Below are 13,727 nucleotides of genomic sequence, written 5' to 3'. Positions count from 1 at the left end.
GAGGGCTTATTTTAGAGGAATCTTACACAGTAAGGGGAGGGCTTATTTTCTGGATAGGTCTTATTATCGGGGAAACACGGTCCGTAACCTGACTATTGGAATGAATCTCTTTAAAAACCGGCACATTGTCTGTGCCAACTCACTGTCTGATCTGGGTATGTGAACCCAGCAGTCCCACAGTAATAAAGTCCACTTCCATATTTTACTCTTTGGGATCTTTTGTCTTGCTCCTTTCAGCTCAACAACCAGTGTGGTAAATTTAATAAATGGTATTGATGCTTATCACCCTTTTTGCCTAAAATTTGAATGATCTTTCCACTGTTTCAGTGAGTGATATCTGACAATGTATTTACTTTTGCTGTTTGTCTTGGGTAAATATCAGCTGTAACATTCTTGCATGATAATAAAATAGACAAAGGTTGTTTCTAAAAGATCTGTTTTGACTTGTTGCTTTCTTGTTCATATCATTGTAATAGATTCTTTTATTAAAATTTTAATTTACATTTTTTGTTTTTATATCACTTTCATTTCCAGATATATCCCTTTCCCTCTTCCAAAAGAACCATCTCCTGTAAAAAGGAGGGAAAAAAAGTGTAAAAGTCAATCAGAAAAGCCCCAAAAGTACTGAAAGAGGTAAGAAATGAGAGCAGAAAAGAGGAATACAGATAAATAGTGTAAAATAATATAAATAAATAAAAGAAGTACTATGTGCTATGAGGAAATGTACTAATGGTACAAGCTAAAAACAGGTTCCTGAAGTTTAGCTACATCTATTATTATGCATAATGGATAACTAAGGGACCCCATCCACTCACTTGTTTCCCCTCATACAACTACATCCTTATTTTAGGCACTTACTACCTTTTGCCTGATACTACTGACAGTATCTGGGACCCTCCTTGAACTCTTCTTTGAATCTTCCCACTTGATCTGGTGGTTCACCTGAGGCCATAAACTTGTGTTATTGCTTTGCCCAAATTTCTGTTACCCTTAACTTAGCCTAGCCCTCCATTGTCTGTTACCTCTAGATTACCTCCATCTACTTCCCACCCTTGATCCTATCAAAATTCCTTTCTCTTAGTTACTGGCTTCCTACCTCTAGTCACCTCTGTCCCATCAAGATTCTCCTTAGACTCAAGATCCTCCCTTCATCCTTCCTCCAGTCACCCCAGACTACTTGACTACACCTAGATCCCTCCCACAGTCTTTCAGTATATAAGTCCATCTTGTTTCCATGAAAGTTCTCAGATTCAGTCTGGCCCACTTGCCAGTATAAATGCTCAGATTGCTTAAGAGTCTACCCAAATGGTGGATCTTTAATTAATTTTGTTTTTCTTTGACTGAAAGAAGACTTGAGTGGAATTCATTTGGGCTGATGTGGTGTGACACTATTTTGGTGTCTCAGCACCCCTGAGCCTCAACACTACTGCGATACCCTTCTAAATGATCTCCCTGTCTCTAGCTTCTCTATGCTCCAATCCATTTTCTTTTTTTTTAATGCTTTATTAACTTCTGATTTACATCATTCATTTCCACCAGATTTTGAGTTAAAAATTTTCTCTCCATTTATCCCCTACCCACCGCCCCAAAATAGCAGACCCACAGGATATGCCCTCCTCCAATCTGCTCTCTCCCATATTTTCATCCATACCCCTTTTGACTTTTCCAGTGGATCTCTATGCCTCAGTGCCTGTATATCTTGTTTCCCAATTACATGTAAGATGTATTAAGAACAGTATATATATATATATATATATATATATATATATATATATATTTGAATATTTGATTTTAAAACTTTCAATTCCAGATTAATTCCCTTCCTTCCTTGTCACCCACCCTTACCGGGAAGATAAGCAGTTCAGTATAGGTTGTACATGTGTGGCTAATGCAAAACAATAACATAATAGATATGTTGTAAAAGACTGACTATATTTCCCTCCTCCTATCCCACCTCCCACTTGATCTATTCTCTACTTTGATCCCGTCCCTTTTCAAAAGTGGGTGCTTCCAACTTTCATCCCCCCCAGCCTGCCCTCCCTTCCATCATCCCCCCTCTCATCTCCTTCCCCCCCTACTCTCCTGGAGGGTGAGATACCCTATTTAGTGTGTATTTCACTCCCTCCTCAAGCCAAATTCAATGGGAATAAGGTTGACCCTTTCCCTTTTGCCTTCCCATTCTTCCCCTCCATTGTAACCATTATCCCTTGCCTCTTCTATATGAGATAGTTTACCCCATTCTGTCTCTCCCCATCTCGTCTCATTATATTCCTCTCACCTCTTAATTTCACCTTTTAAGTATCATCCCTTCCTGTTAAATTGGTCCTGTGCCCTCTATCTATACCTGTAAACAAATATACACACATTCACATATGTATTCATATGCCCATATACCCTCATATATAGAAATATACATATATATATATATGTGTATATTTCTATTCCCTTCAACTACTGAGGAAAGTTTCATAAGTTACAATTATTGTTTTTCCATGTAGGAATGTTAATAGTTCAACTTTGATAAGGTCCTTATAATTTCTTTTCCCTGTTTACCTTCTCATGCTTCTCTTGCTTCTTGTATCTGAATGTCAAATTTTCTATTCAACTCTGGTTTTTTCAGCAAGAATGCTTGAAAGTCATCTATTCCACCGAATGACCATATTTTCCTCTGAAACATGATACTTAGTTTTGCTGGGTAGGTGACTCTTGGTTTTAATCCCAGCTACTTTGCCCTCCGGAATATCATTTTCCAAGCCCTTCGAATCCTCAGTGTAGAAGCTGCCAGATCCTGGGTTATCCTGATTGTGTTTCCACAATATTCAAATTGTTTCTTCCTGGCTACTTGTAATATTCTCTCCTTAATCTGGGAATTCTGGAACCTGGCTATAATATTCCTAGGAGTTTTCTTTTGGGGATCTTTTTCAGGAGGTGAATGGTGGATTCTTTCAACCTCTATTTTGCCCTCTGGTTCTAAAACATCAGGGCAGTTTTCTTTGAGAACTTCCTGGAGGATGATTTCTAGGTTCTTACTTTGGTCATAACTTTCAGGTAGTCCAATAATTTTCACATAATCTCTCCTGGATCTATTTTCCAGCTCAGTGGTTTTTCTCATGAGATATTTCACATTGCCTTCTATTCTTTCATTTGTTTGGATCTGTTTAACAGCATCTTGATTTCTCATAAAGTCATTAGCTTCCATTTGCTACAATCTAATTCTGAAGCAATGATTCTCCTCATTGAGCTTTTGAAATTCTTTTTCCATCTGGCAAATTTGGCTTTTTAAGGCATTCTTTCCCCCATTGCCTTTTTGAGCCTCCTTTGCCATTTGAGTCAGTCTGTTTTTTAAGGTATTATTTTCCTCAGTCAGGCTGTTGACTCTCATTTCATAATTTTCTTGCATTGTTCTCATTTCTCTTCCCAATTTTTCCTCCACTTCTCTTATCTGTTTCTTAAGGTCCTCTATGGCCTGTAACCAGCTCGTATTTTCATTTGAAGCTTTTGGTGCAGGAGATCTGACTTCACTGTTTTCCTCTTGTTCCATGCTTTCTCCTTTTTGTCCCCAAAATAGGAGTCTAATGTTGGAATCTTCTGTCTGCTTTGTTTCCTTTGTCTACTCATTTTGCCACTCAGTTACTTGACTTTTGGGCTTTTTTCCACAGTAGGACTCTGCCACCAGACAAGGGAGATTTCGTCCCAAACGCTGGGGTTTTCTCTGCTGCCGGAAGTATTAGATGGGTGCCCTCTCTGAGGTTTCCACACACTCTGGCAAGCTGGACACACACCCCAGGACCTCCACCCTAGACTGCAATCCAGATCCAAGCAGGTTAAAGCAAGAGCAATTACCCCTCAGACTGGTGCTTGGTCCCCCTACACTCTGCAGGCCAGGACCTGAAGCTGACGTGGCATTGGATGGCTTTGCCAGCGTCTCAGTGGCTGTTCTCCCCAGGGGTAAACGCCATGCACTCCCACTTACTGGTCCCAAAGTCCAGACTGCACTGACCTCTCACTTTGTCTTTCACATCTATGTGTTGATAAATCTGGAAAGGGCCACAACTGCTGGTGATATGGAGTCCCTCTGGCCTGGTGGCTGGTCAGGCCCACCCTGGGGCTAAAGCCTCAGCATGGGGCTTGGCTCAGCTCCCAGAACACTGCGATGGCCTATTCCTGCTGGCCTGCTGGGCTGTCCTCAGCAGGAGGTCAGATTCTCTGTGTCATTTTGTGGCTTCTGCAGCTCCAAAGTTTGTTTAGAGTCCCCTTTTTGCATGGATTGGGGAGGGTGGAAGCCAGAGCAGTGGGAAGGTCATGCTTCTATTCCGCCATCTTGGCTCTGCTCCCCCCTCTCCAATCCATTTTCTGCATAGTTGCCAAATTGATATCCATAAAATTCAATACTGATCATGTCACTCATCTTTGCCAACTATGGGTGGGAGAGAAATTTTTTCCATCAAAGGATAATAATTATAAAACATGCAACAGACATTTTGGTTTCAAAAGCTTTCACATGAACAAAATTCATCCATAAGAGGTGACAGGGGTAAAATTTTTGTATCAAATCCTTCTGATAAAAGATCTAGTATCTCAGCTATATTGACATCTAACAAATATGTATAACCAAAAGCCATTCCCCAATAGAACAAGCAGTTCTAAAAGAATTGCAAATTATTAGCAACCATGTGATAGTGATGGACACAGGCTCTGGGAAACTCCTTGAACTCTGATTGAATCTTCCCACTTGATGAAACATTTGCCTAAGACCATAAGCCTTTCATTATTGCTAGGCCCAAATCCAATATTCTTAACCTAGCCAAGCCCTGCATTGTTGAGCTGCTTTCCACCCTTGATCCCAGCAAAATATCTATACCCAAACCTGTCCCTTAAACTAGCCTAGCCCTCCATTGTCTGTCATCTCCAGGTAGCCTTCTGCTATTTCCTACCCTTAATTCCATTGTTGGTGTCTGACCTCAAGATCCTCCTTAGACTCTTCCTCAAGACCCTTTCCAAACCCCTCCTCTGGACCATCCCTAGATCCCTCCCACAATCTTTCTGTGTATAAGATCCATCTTGCCTCCATGAAAGGGCTGAGATTAATCTAGCGCAGACTCTCTCTGTCAGATTATTCTGACCTGCCTGTCCAATACAAGTGTCACAAATACTTGGGTTCCTTAAGAGTCTACCCATTATGGTGAATCTTTAATAAACTTTGTTTTACTTTGTCTGGGAGAAGACTTGAGTCATGTTCCTTTGGCAGAACCTGGCGTGTTGGTATATTGGTGTCCCGAGCATCCCTAACAACATTTATGGTTCCCTGACCAGGAAACACTGCCAGTCTCAAATTCTTCTCCAGCCAGGACTGGAAGGTATATAAGCCTCCCCCTCTCCCTATTCCCTTCTTGCTCTCCAAGTAACTTGGAGGTCCTTTTTGGGCCAGACCTTTCAAGTCCTATTAGGCCAGACAGCTAGAAGTCTGTCTCATACTCAGCCTGCTCTCAGCTTCTTTTTCCAGTGGTTATGTTGGAGGCCATGGACGTGGGCATAGCTTCTGAAGCATGGAGGACAAGGACAGATGCCCCATGTGGAAGTGTAAGCCTGAGTCTTTCAGTTGTCTTGGCACTAGAGAATTGGGAAAACTTAAGATACTTTTTTGTCTTGATTTGTTTTATTTTTCTGGCTTACTCCCAGATCTTCTGTTTAGAGGAAGGGGCTTCCAGCCCTTACACCTATAATGGGTCAACCTTTTTTAATTCCCAAAACTTTGCCTTTAGTTTGTCTTTCACATCATTGGAAAAAATTTAGTTTCTTTAAAGAACTTAAAAAGAAAAAAACTGGTCTTCTTTTGCAACACATTTTGGTCTTAGTATGACCTAGAAGAGCACAAAGTGTTGCCAGTTTTGGGGACTTTAAAACCTAATTCTCTCTCATTTTTTTTTTTGCTTTTTTTTTTTTGGAGGGGGGAAGGCAGTGCAATCAGGGTTAAGTGACTTGCCCAAGGTCACATGGCTCATAAGTGTTTAATGTCTGAAGCCAGATTTGAAATCAGGTCCTCCTGACTCCAGGGCCGGTACTCTATTCACTGTGCCATCTAGCCTCCACTAATAATCTCTTGCAGTTAGAATCTTACCATTGCAGAGAAGGAAAATGGATAAAAGTTTCCTAATTATTGGTCTCCATTGAGCTTTCTTGGCACCTGGTTCTCAGAAAAGACTGTAAGACGCTTGTAGCTAGAGCTTCCCCTAAAAGGGGCAATTGCAGGGCCAATTAAACGACCCGCTTCTTATGACCACCAAGGCTTTGGCCCCAGCCCCTCCCACCTCTGTGACTCCTGCTCAGGTCCCAGCCATGGGTCTATCCAAGGCAGATCCCCAACCCCTTCCTCCTTCTCTTCAACCCTTTTTCCCTTGGTTTCCCTTCCATTTTCCTCTATCCCAATACCCCTCATTTTCTGCCTCCTTCACCATCCACATCTTCTACTCTGCATCTCCCAGTATGATCCCTATCCCCTAGGCTCCCCCTGCTCAGGTACCAGCCACCAATCTTGCTGAGGTGCCTCCCTCTGCCACCCCTCCCCCTGAGGCAACACCCACTCAAATCTCAGGCCATACCCCCATGGCAGTCTTTGGGGTATCTACTCCTCTGAGTCCTTCCCCTCCTCAGGTGCCAACTGACCTTCCTTGCTAACCAAATCCCCCAGCGTTGCAGTCTAATCCAATTCAGCCAGCACCCCCCACCCCCTACCTCCCAAGAAGTGGGACTTCCTATCCCCTTTTCCTAGACCCTGTTCCCACAGTGCCTTCAGAGCTTTTTCCCCTAAGGGAAGTTCCCATGTTGTGGTTTAAACCCAGGGACACCAAAAATTGCTGGGGTGGGGGCTCTGCCCATGCAAAAACTGTTGGGGTTTCATTATGCGCTGTTGTGGAACCATGTCAAAAAATCCAGAGTCAGACCACTTCTAATCCAAGTATAGGCATTTATTGAGATTGATGCCTCTTATGAAGCAGGCTAAGTTCCAAGAGGAACCAGCAACTTCAGAGAAAGCAAGATGGCTTTTTATAGGGTAAAGATGCAATTACATAACAGAAATCATGAATATTAAAAAGGCAGGAGGGGTTTGTTAATGGATTTGGTAATGGAGGAGGGGTCCAATTTATGGTTTGGTGGTTAAACGTTCTGGTCATGCTGCCCTCCAATTGGCTAGCTATTGTGGTCCTGTCTGGTTGATGGATAGTTAGGTATTGTGGTCCTGTCTTGGGTTAGATGGATGATGTGATTATGATTGAATACAAGAACACACCTATTTCTGTGGGAATGGATCTGGGGGCAGTGACTAGGTAAAGGCAGTACCTAGGTTCCCATCACATAGACACACCTTCTGTTTCTGTGGGAACTAAGAGTTCATGGACAAACTTGTTGTTCCATTGAGCAGTGAGGCATATATGAAAAAGTTAGGACATTGGCAGCAGGGTTAGATTGGTACAGTGGGGCCTGTGGTTCAGTGGGGCCAGGCCTATAATGAAGTTAGAATATTGGGGCTGGGGTCAGCTTTATTAGGATTCCATCACCTGTCTTGCTCAGTGGGACAATTAGAGTGCATGTTCCATTCTCCATTTCGGATCTCATTCAAGTTAAATAGAAACTGGGGAGATAATCTAAAGGCCCCACTAAGTTTATTGAGAGCTTTAGGGGATTATCCCTACAATTCAAGCTTTCTTGGGATGATTTGAATATCCCTTTCTCCACCTGTTGTTCCACTGAGAAGAGAAGAATCTGGGAACAAGCTCCAAAATTTGGGGATTGTTTGGCTAGCAATGACCCCACAAAACATCCCCCAGGAATAGCTGTTGTTCCTACTAGTGACCCTGAATAGAATTAGCAAAAGAGTGCGGATAGGGAAAAGAGAGACTATATGGTACTTTACCTGTAAGAAGGCATAAGAACTGCATTTCAAAAGAAAATAAATTATAAAATTAGGGAAATTACTCAGAGAGAAAAGGAAAACCCTGCTCTTTTCCAAGACCATTTGGCAGAAGCTATAAAGAAGTATACAAGTTTAGATCCTGACTTTATAGAAGGGGCAGAAGTCCTTAACATGTATTTCATTAATCAGTCTGCCCTAGATTTTAGGAGGAAATTGCAGAAATTGGCAATGGGACCCCAAACACCTCAGGCCCAATTACTGGGGACAGCCTCTGGATCTTTAAAAACAGAGACCTAGTTGCATCAGAGGAGAAAGAAGTATAATAGTAATGGAATTTAAAGATTCCCCTGTATTGGCTTGGTTTTCAGGTTGAGTGTTGAAACCCAGAGCTTGTAAATCCCACTTGTGGGATGGACTTGTTGACATAAAAAAGAGATGGCAGAACTGGGAGGAGCTGGTGCTTTAGAGAAGGCCCAAGCAGAGAGAGAGGAAGAAGAACTTTGGGGAGCAGCATTGTGGAGGATTGCTAAGGGCCAGTTGGAGCTTCCCAGAACTTTTGAGAGCTGCCATCCAGAGCTGCCAAGGACTGAGGAGACATGGATGTGATGCCAGTATTTTGTCTGTCTCTTTTGATATTGTTTTGCCAGATTCGTCTGCTGGTGAAAGACAGTGCTGTTGTTTCAGAGGTCCTGGAACCTTGCTGTTGGTTCAGAAGCCCTGAAGAAGGATTTTCTTGTTGTATGTTTATAGAAATTATGGAAGAGGGTGTTGCTGATATTTTCAGGGTCCTGAGACTGTTCTGCAGGCAGAGAGTGAACTGATGAGGACATTGGCAATGTATATCGTGGCTTTGCTAAGCTTTGTCTCCCCAGGAACTGAGATTGCTGAGAACTTGCCTTGGGTCAAGATCTTTGGATATTAAATGCTGTGATGATATCTTAACCTTGCTGTAGCTCAGGGGTAGGTGGCCTTTGTACTCTCCACTGTCCCTTTTGAGAAAGTGCTTGTCGTTAGCTGATGATAATTGTAATTCAGTTGTGATCCAAGGGTGGGAAACTTGACTTTTTGTGCTCTGTGATTGACCAAATGAATATACTTTGTTTATGATTGGAAAATAATCTTAATCTGCATTTGAGAAGAGAGACTTTGTGATTGACTAAATTAATGTACTGTCCAGAGGTGGAGTAGTACTTGGAAATTATTGAATTATACTTGGTGAATGCTGTATTTTGATTTTCTCTGTTCTGTGAATGTTTTGCATTAATTTGTCACTGAATAAAATGGAGAGTTATTATGCTGGTATTCTGAACCTTGGAAGTTGCCTGTGCTTGGCATTACAAGAAGGAAGGGAAAGAGCTAGAGACAGAGAACATGGTCAGTTCTTGGCTGCTGCCATGGCCAGGAAAGGACCCAAGGACACCCTCCTCCCAGAGGGAACCCCAGGAACCAATCTTGGTGGGACTGTGCCCATATGACCAGGAGAGACATTACAGGAAGGATTGTCCTGGAGGTTGGAAAAGTTATTGAGCTGCCCACCAACACCCTGTCCTCCAGTCTTCTCAAGACTTGGAATGACAGGGGAACCTGAAGCTTGGCAATGCTTCTGCTTTGTCCATCTCTCAAAAGTTAAGCCCTGGGCAAAATTTGAGGCAAAAGGTAAGGTTATGCACTTCATCATGGCTAAGTTCTCTGTTTTAACCAATTACTCTGGCTTTAGCCTCCCCTTGACCCATCAGGTCAGGGGCATCAAAGGGGAAACTAAGGGATGTCTACAGAGATACCCTGTCCCTCTCCTACTTGAGAAGCTATTGTTTGAATGCCCCTTCCTTATGCTTTCTTCTTATCATGTCCGCCTGTTGGGGAGGGACCTGATGGTGATAATAGGAAGCAATTTTCTCTGGTTAAGCCTCCTAGACCCCCTCATGTTCCCTGGGAAAAGTGGTGAATAGTTGAGTCAATTGTTTTATATCAGGGAATTACTGGGCAAGTTACTTCTGTCACCCTACCTGTTGTTCAACTCCTAGATCCTAACATGTTCCTCCATCACCATTCATATCCAATTAAGCCTGAGGCCTGTGAGGGACTGCAACCATTAATTGCCACTCAAGGCCCTAACTCACTTCCTCTAGAGTGGGGCCCCAACCAGGCTAAAGCTTTTGAGACTAAAAACTAAATTGACCACCACTCCAGCATTAACTCTACCCTATCTAGAAAAACCTGTCACTCTCTATGTTGATGAAAGAAAAGGACAAGCTTTAGGAGTCCTAACACAGTCCTTAGGACCTGACCCCAGGCCCATTGCCTGTTTTTCAAAACTATTAGACTCTGTGACTGCTGTTGCTTTCCATGTGCTACATGTCCATGGAGCAATTTGGAAAGTAAGGGAATATCTGACAGCAAAAACTTCCTCTATCAAACATGTCCTTTTATGTTATGGTCTTGCCATAGTCATCTTTAATTCCCTTTCAGGGAAATTGTCTTTTCTCCATATGCTTTTTGTGCCTCATTTGCTTAACTTCCTTGCCAAGTTTGTCTCCTCCAGGGTCTAAGCTATCAAATTTCCAGATGACCACTTAGGCTATATACCAACCTCCATTTGAATCCAAGGTCTCCATCCCAATGGACCTTCAGCCAGGTTCTGAAGTCTGACCCCTTGAATGTGAAGTCTTACCCCTTGAACAGAACCCAGAGAGGCAGGGACAGCTTTACATTCCTTGCCAGTAGGAAGCACTTTCAGAAGCTGAGACCTTGCCCTTTACCCCAACGGAATTGGGGTCCCATTTGTTTGAGGTGGGAATGATGAGGTACAGGCTCTGGGAAACCCCTTGAACTCTGATTGATTCCCACTTCATGAGACATTTACCTGAGACCATAAGCCTTTCATTATTGCTAGGCCCAAATCTGTTATTCTTTAATCTAACCTAGCTCTCCATTGTCCAACTACTTTCCACCCTTGATCCTATCAAAATATCTATACCCAAATCTGTTACCCTTAAACTAGCCTAAATCTCCATTGTCTACCATCTTCATCTTCAGCTATTTCCCACCCTTAATCCCATTGCTAGAGTCTGACCTCAAGATCCTCCTTAGATTGCTCCTCAAGACCCTTCCCAAACCCCTCCTCTGAATCACCCCTAAATCCTTCCCACAATCTTTCTGTATATAAAATCCATCTTGCTTCCATGAAAGGGCTGAGATTAATTTAGCACAGACTCACTCTGTGTCAGAGTATTCTGACCTACTTGTCCAATACAAGCGTCACAAATGCTTAGGTCTACCCATTATGGCAAATCTTTAATAAAACTTTGCTTTACTCTGGCTGGGAGAAGACTTGAGTCGAGTTCCTTTGGCAGGACCCAGAATATTGGTATTTTGGGCTCCCAAGCACCCCTAAACCTCAACAATAGTAGGGGTCAAAACACTAATAGTAAAAGGATTGTAAATTAAAGCAACTCTTGGAATTCACCTCTAACCCCACTAATTGGCAAATTCTCATGACAAAAATATGGAAACAGACAATATTGGAGGAGAGTTTATAGTAAGACAAAACTCATTAAAGCACCATTGTAGGAAATGTGAATTTAGTGCAACCATTCTGGAAAGCAATTTGAAATCATGCAAACAAAATGGTTATTATGTTTATTCTTTTTTTCTACAAATTACTTGCCCAGGGTCACACAGCTAGTAACTGTCAAATGTGTAAGGCCAGATTTCGGGTCCTCCTGAGGACCAACCAGGGTTGGTGCTCTATCCACTGCATCACCTAGCTACCCATGTCTATAATTTTTTTGCTTTTTTTTTTTTTGGAGGGGAGAGGGCAGGACAATTGGGGTTAAGTGACTTGCCCAAGGTCACACTGCTAGTAAGTATTAAGTGTCTGAAGCCAAATTTGAACTCAAGTCCTCCTGACTCCAGGGCCAGTACTCTATTTGCTGCACCACCTACTCACCCCGATAACTTTTGAACTAGAGATTCTGGTGCTAGACATATGCCCCAAGAAAGTCAATGACCAAAAGAAAAGCCCCTTATGTACAAAAATATTTATAGCATCACTTTATGGTCAAAGAATGTGGGGGGGGGGAATATATGACTATAGTTAGGAAATGGATTGGTATATAAATGTAATGGAAAATTACTGAGCTGCAAAAATCCACCATGATGAATACAGAAAAGCATGGAAAGAATTGTATGAAATAACAGAACCAAGAAAAAATATACACAGTGGTTACAACTATGTAAATGAGAAGTACAATAAAATAACTGAAATGAAATATTTTGAAATTATAATGACCAAGTTCAGGTAACCAGTATGAGAAGATACTTTTCTCTATTACTTTGCAAAAAGTGGAAGTCTCCAGGGAAAAATGTGCATCATGTCAGACTTTTTAAATATGTTTCTTTAGTTTTGCTAAACTGGGTTGTTTCCTTCCTCTTTTTTATTCTTTATTGTCAGAGATAGCTCTCTAGCCAGGGATAAGGGGAAGGATATTGGAGAAAATATAGGTGGCATAAAAACAAAAGGTCTCAAAAATATTTCAGGAAAAAAAACCACAGATACATCTGTTTCTAGAAAGTGCAGGGAAGGTTTCATTCTTCAGAATTTTTCTTTTTTTACTTCTGGGTGGTGGTGGTAAGGAGATGGGGTGAAGGCCATCCCATCCAAAAAAATTTAATCTCTTCTTGCTCCTGTAAGAGGTGAATTGAACTTTTGTTTCCACAGAAAGCATGTAATACATGCAATGCCAGAAAGTCTTTTATTTGCTGCCAAATGTAGGAAAATAAATTGATTAGAGGGAAAGTCTTGGGAATGTTGATTAACACTTCACTCAACAGGATGTGTGTGCCTGCTTATCAGCATATCTAAAGGTGAATATCTCCTTCTCTTGTACTTTGAGTAAAATTTAGGAATTGTCTCTTTTGTGTCCACAACCCCAAAAGCTAGAGGAGAACTTCATTCCATAGTATCATCTTGATATTGGGACTCTGTGTTAATGTTGAAGGAAACTAAAACATCCTCGGTTCAACCTCTTATCAACTGAAAAAATGCCTTTAAAAGGATTTATGACTTGTCATTCCTTTACTAAATAAAGTATAAAGAATGAGGAAGAAAAGGCAGGAAATTGAAATGTGGAAATGAGAGATTTAGGCAAGGGTGTAGACCCACATGGGAGTGGCATTTAGGTGTTTTCAGATAGGCTGTGAACCCTGAACTGACCACAATGATGATGGAATCCTAATAAATCTGCCCCCAACCCCAATATTCTAACTTCATTATAGACCCAGTCCTACTGAATAGCAGGTCCACTGAACCTAGCTACAGTGGATATAGTACCCTAACTTCTTCATATATGCCTCACTGCTCACTAGAACAAGTGTATCCCTGAACTCTTAGTTCCCACAAAAATAGCAGGTGTTTCCATATGATGGAATTCTAGCCACTGCCCCCAAGCCCATTCCCAAAACAGGTGTGTTCTTGTACTCAACAACTATCACATCATCCATCCAGCTCAAGACAGGACCACAATACCTAACTATCCATCTTGACCAGACAGGATCACAATAGCTAGCCAATTGGAGGGCAGCATGAACCAAACCTTAACAAACTCCTTCTGCCTTCTTAATATTATTCATATTCCTCTATCCTATGTAAATTTTGATTATGTAATCAACATCTTTACCCTATAAAAATCCATCTTGCTATCTCTGAAGTTACTGGTTCCTCTTAGAACTTAGCCTGCTTAGGGGCGGCCAGGTGGCTCAGCAAGTAAGAGCACCAGCTCCAGTGTTGGGATGACCTGGATCAAATCCGGGCTCA

The 13,727-nt window shown here is 41.9% G+C and overlaps 1 protein-coding gene across 1 annotated transcript in view; it reads left to right on the top strand.

Moving 5' to 3' along the window:
* Nucleotides 1-431, top strand: part of LOC138152641 (ketosamine-3-kinase-like) — a 60,689-nt gene extending 60,258 nt beyond the window's left edge. The window contains exon 6 of the mRNA XM_069076673.1: nucleotides 1-431. This exon is cut by the window's left edge and continues 2,465 nt beyond it. The gene's annotated coding sequence lies outside the window, so the exon portion shown is untranslated.
* Nucleotides 432-13,727: the final 13,296 nt, after the last annotated feature.

The sequence above is a fragment of the Petaurus breviceps genome, unplaced genomic scaffold (genome assembly GCF_028583685.1).
Source record: "Petaurus breviceps papuanus isolate PSGF00001 unplaced genomic scaffold, PetGlider_PUasm1.0 90925, whole genome shotgun sequence".
Classification (NCBI taxonomy): Eukaryota; Metazoa; Chordata; class Mammalia; order Diprotodontia; family Petauridae; genus Petaurus; species Petaurus breviceps.
This window is presented reverse-complemented; position numbering and strand designations above follow the sequence as displayed.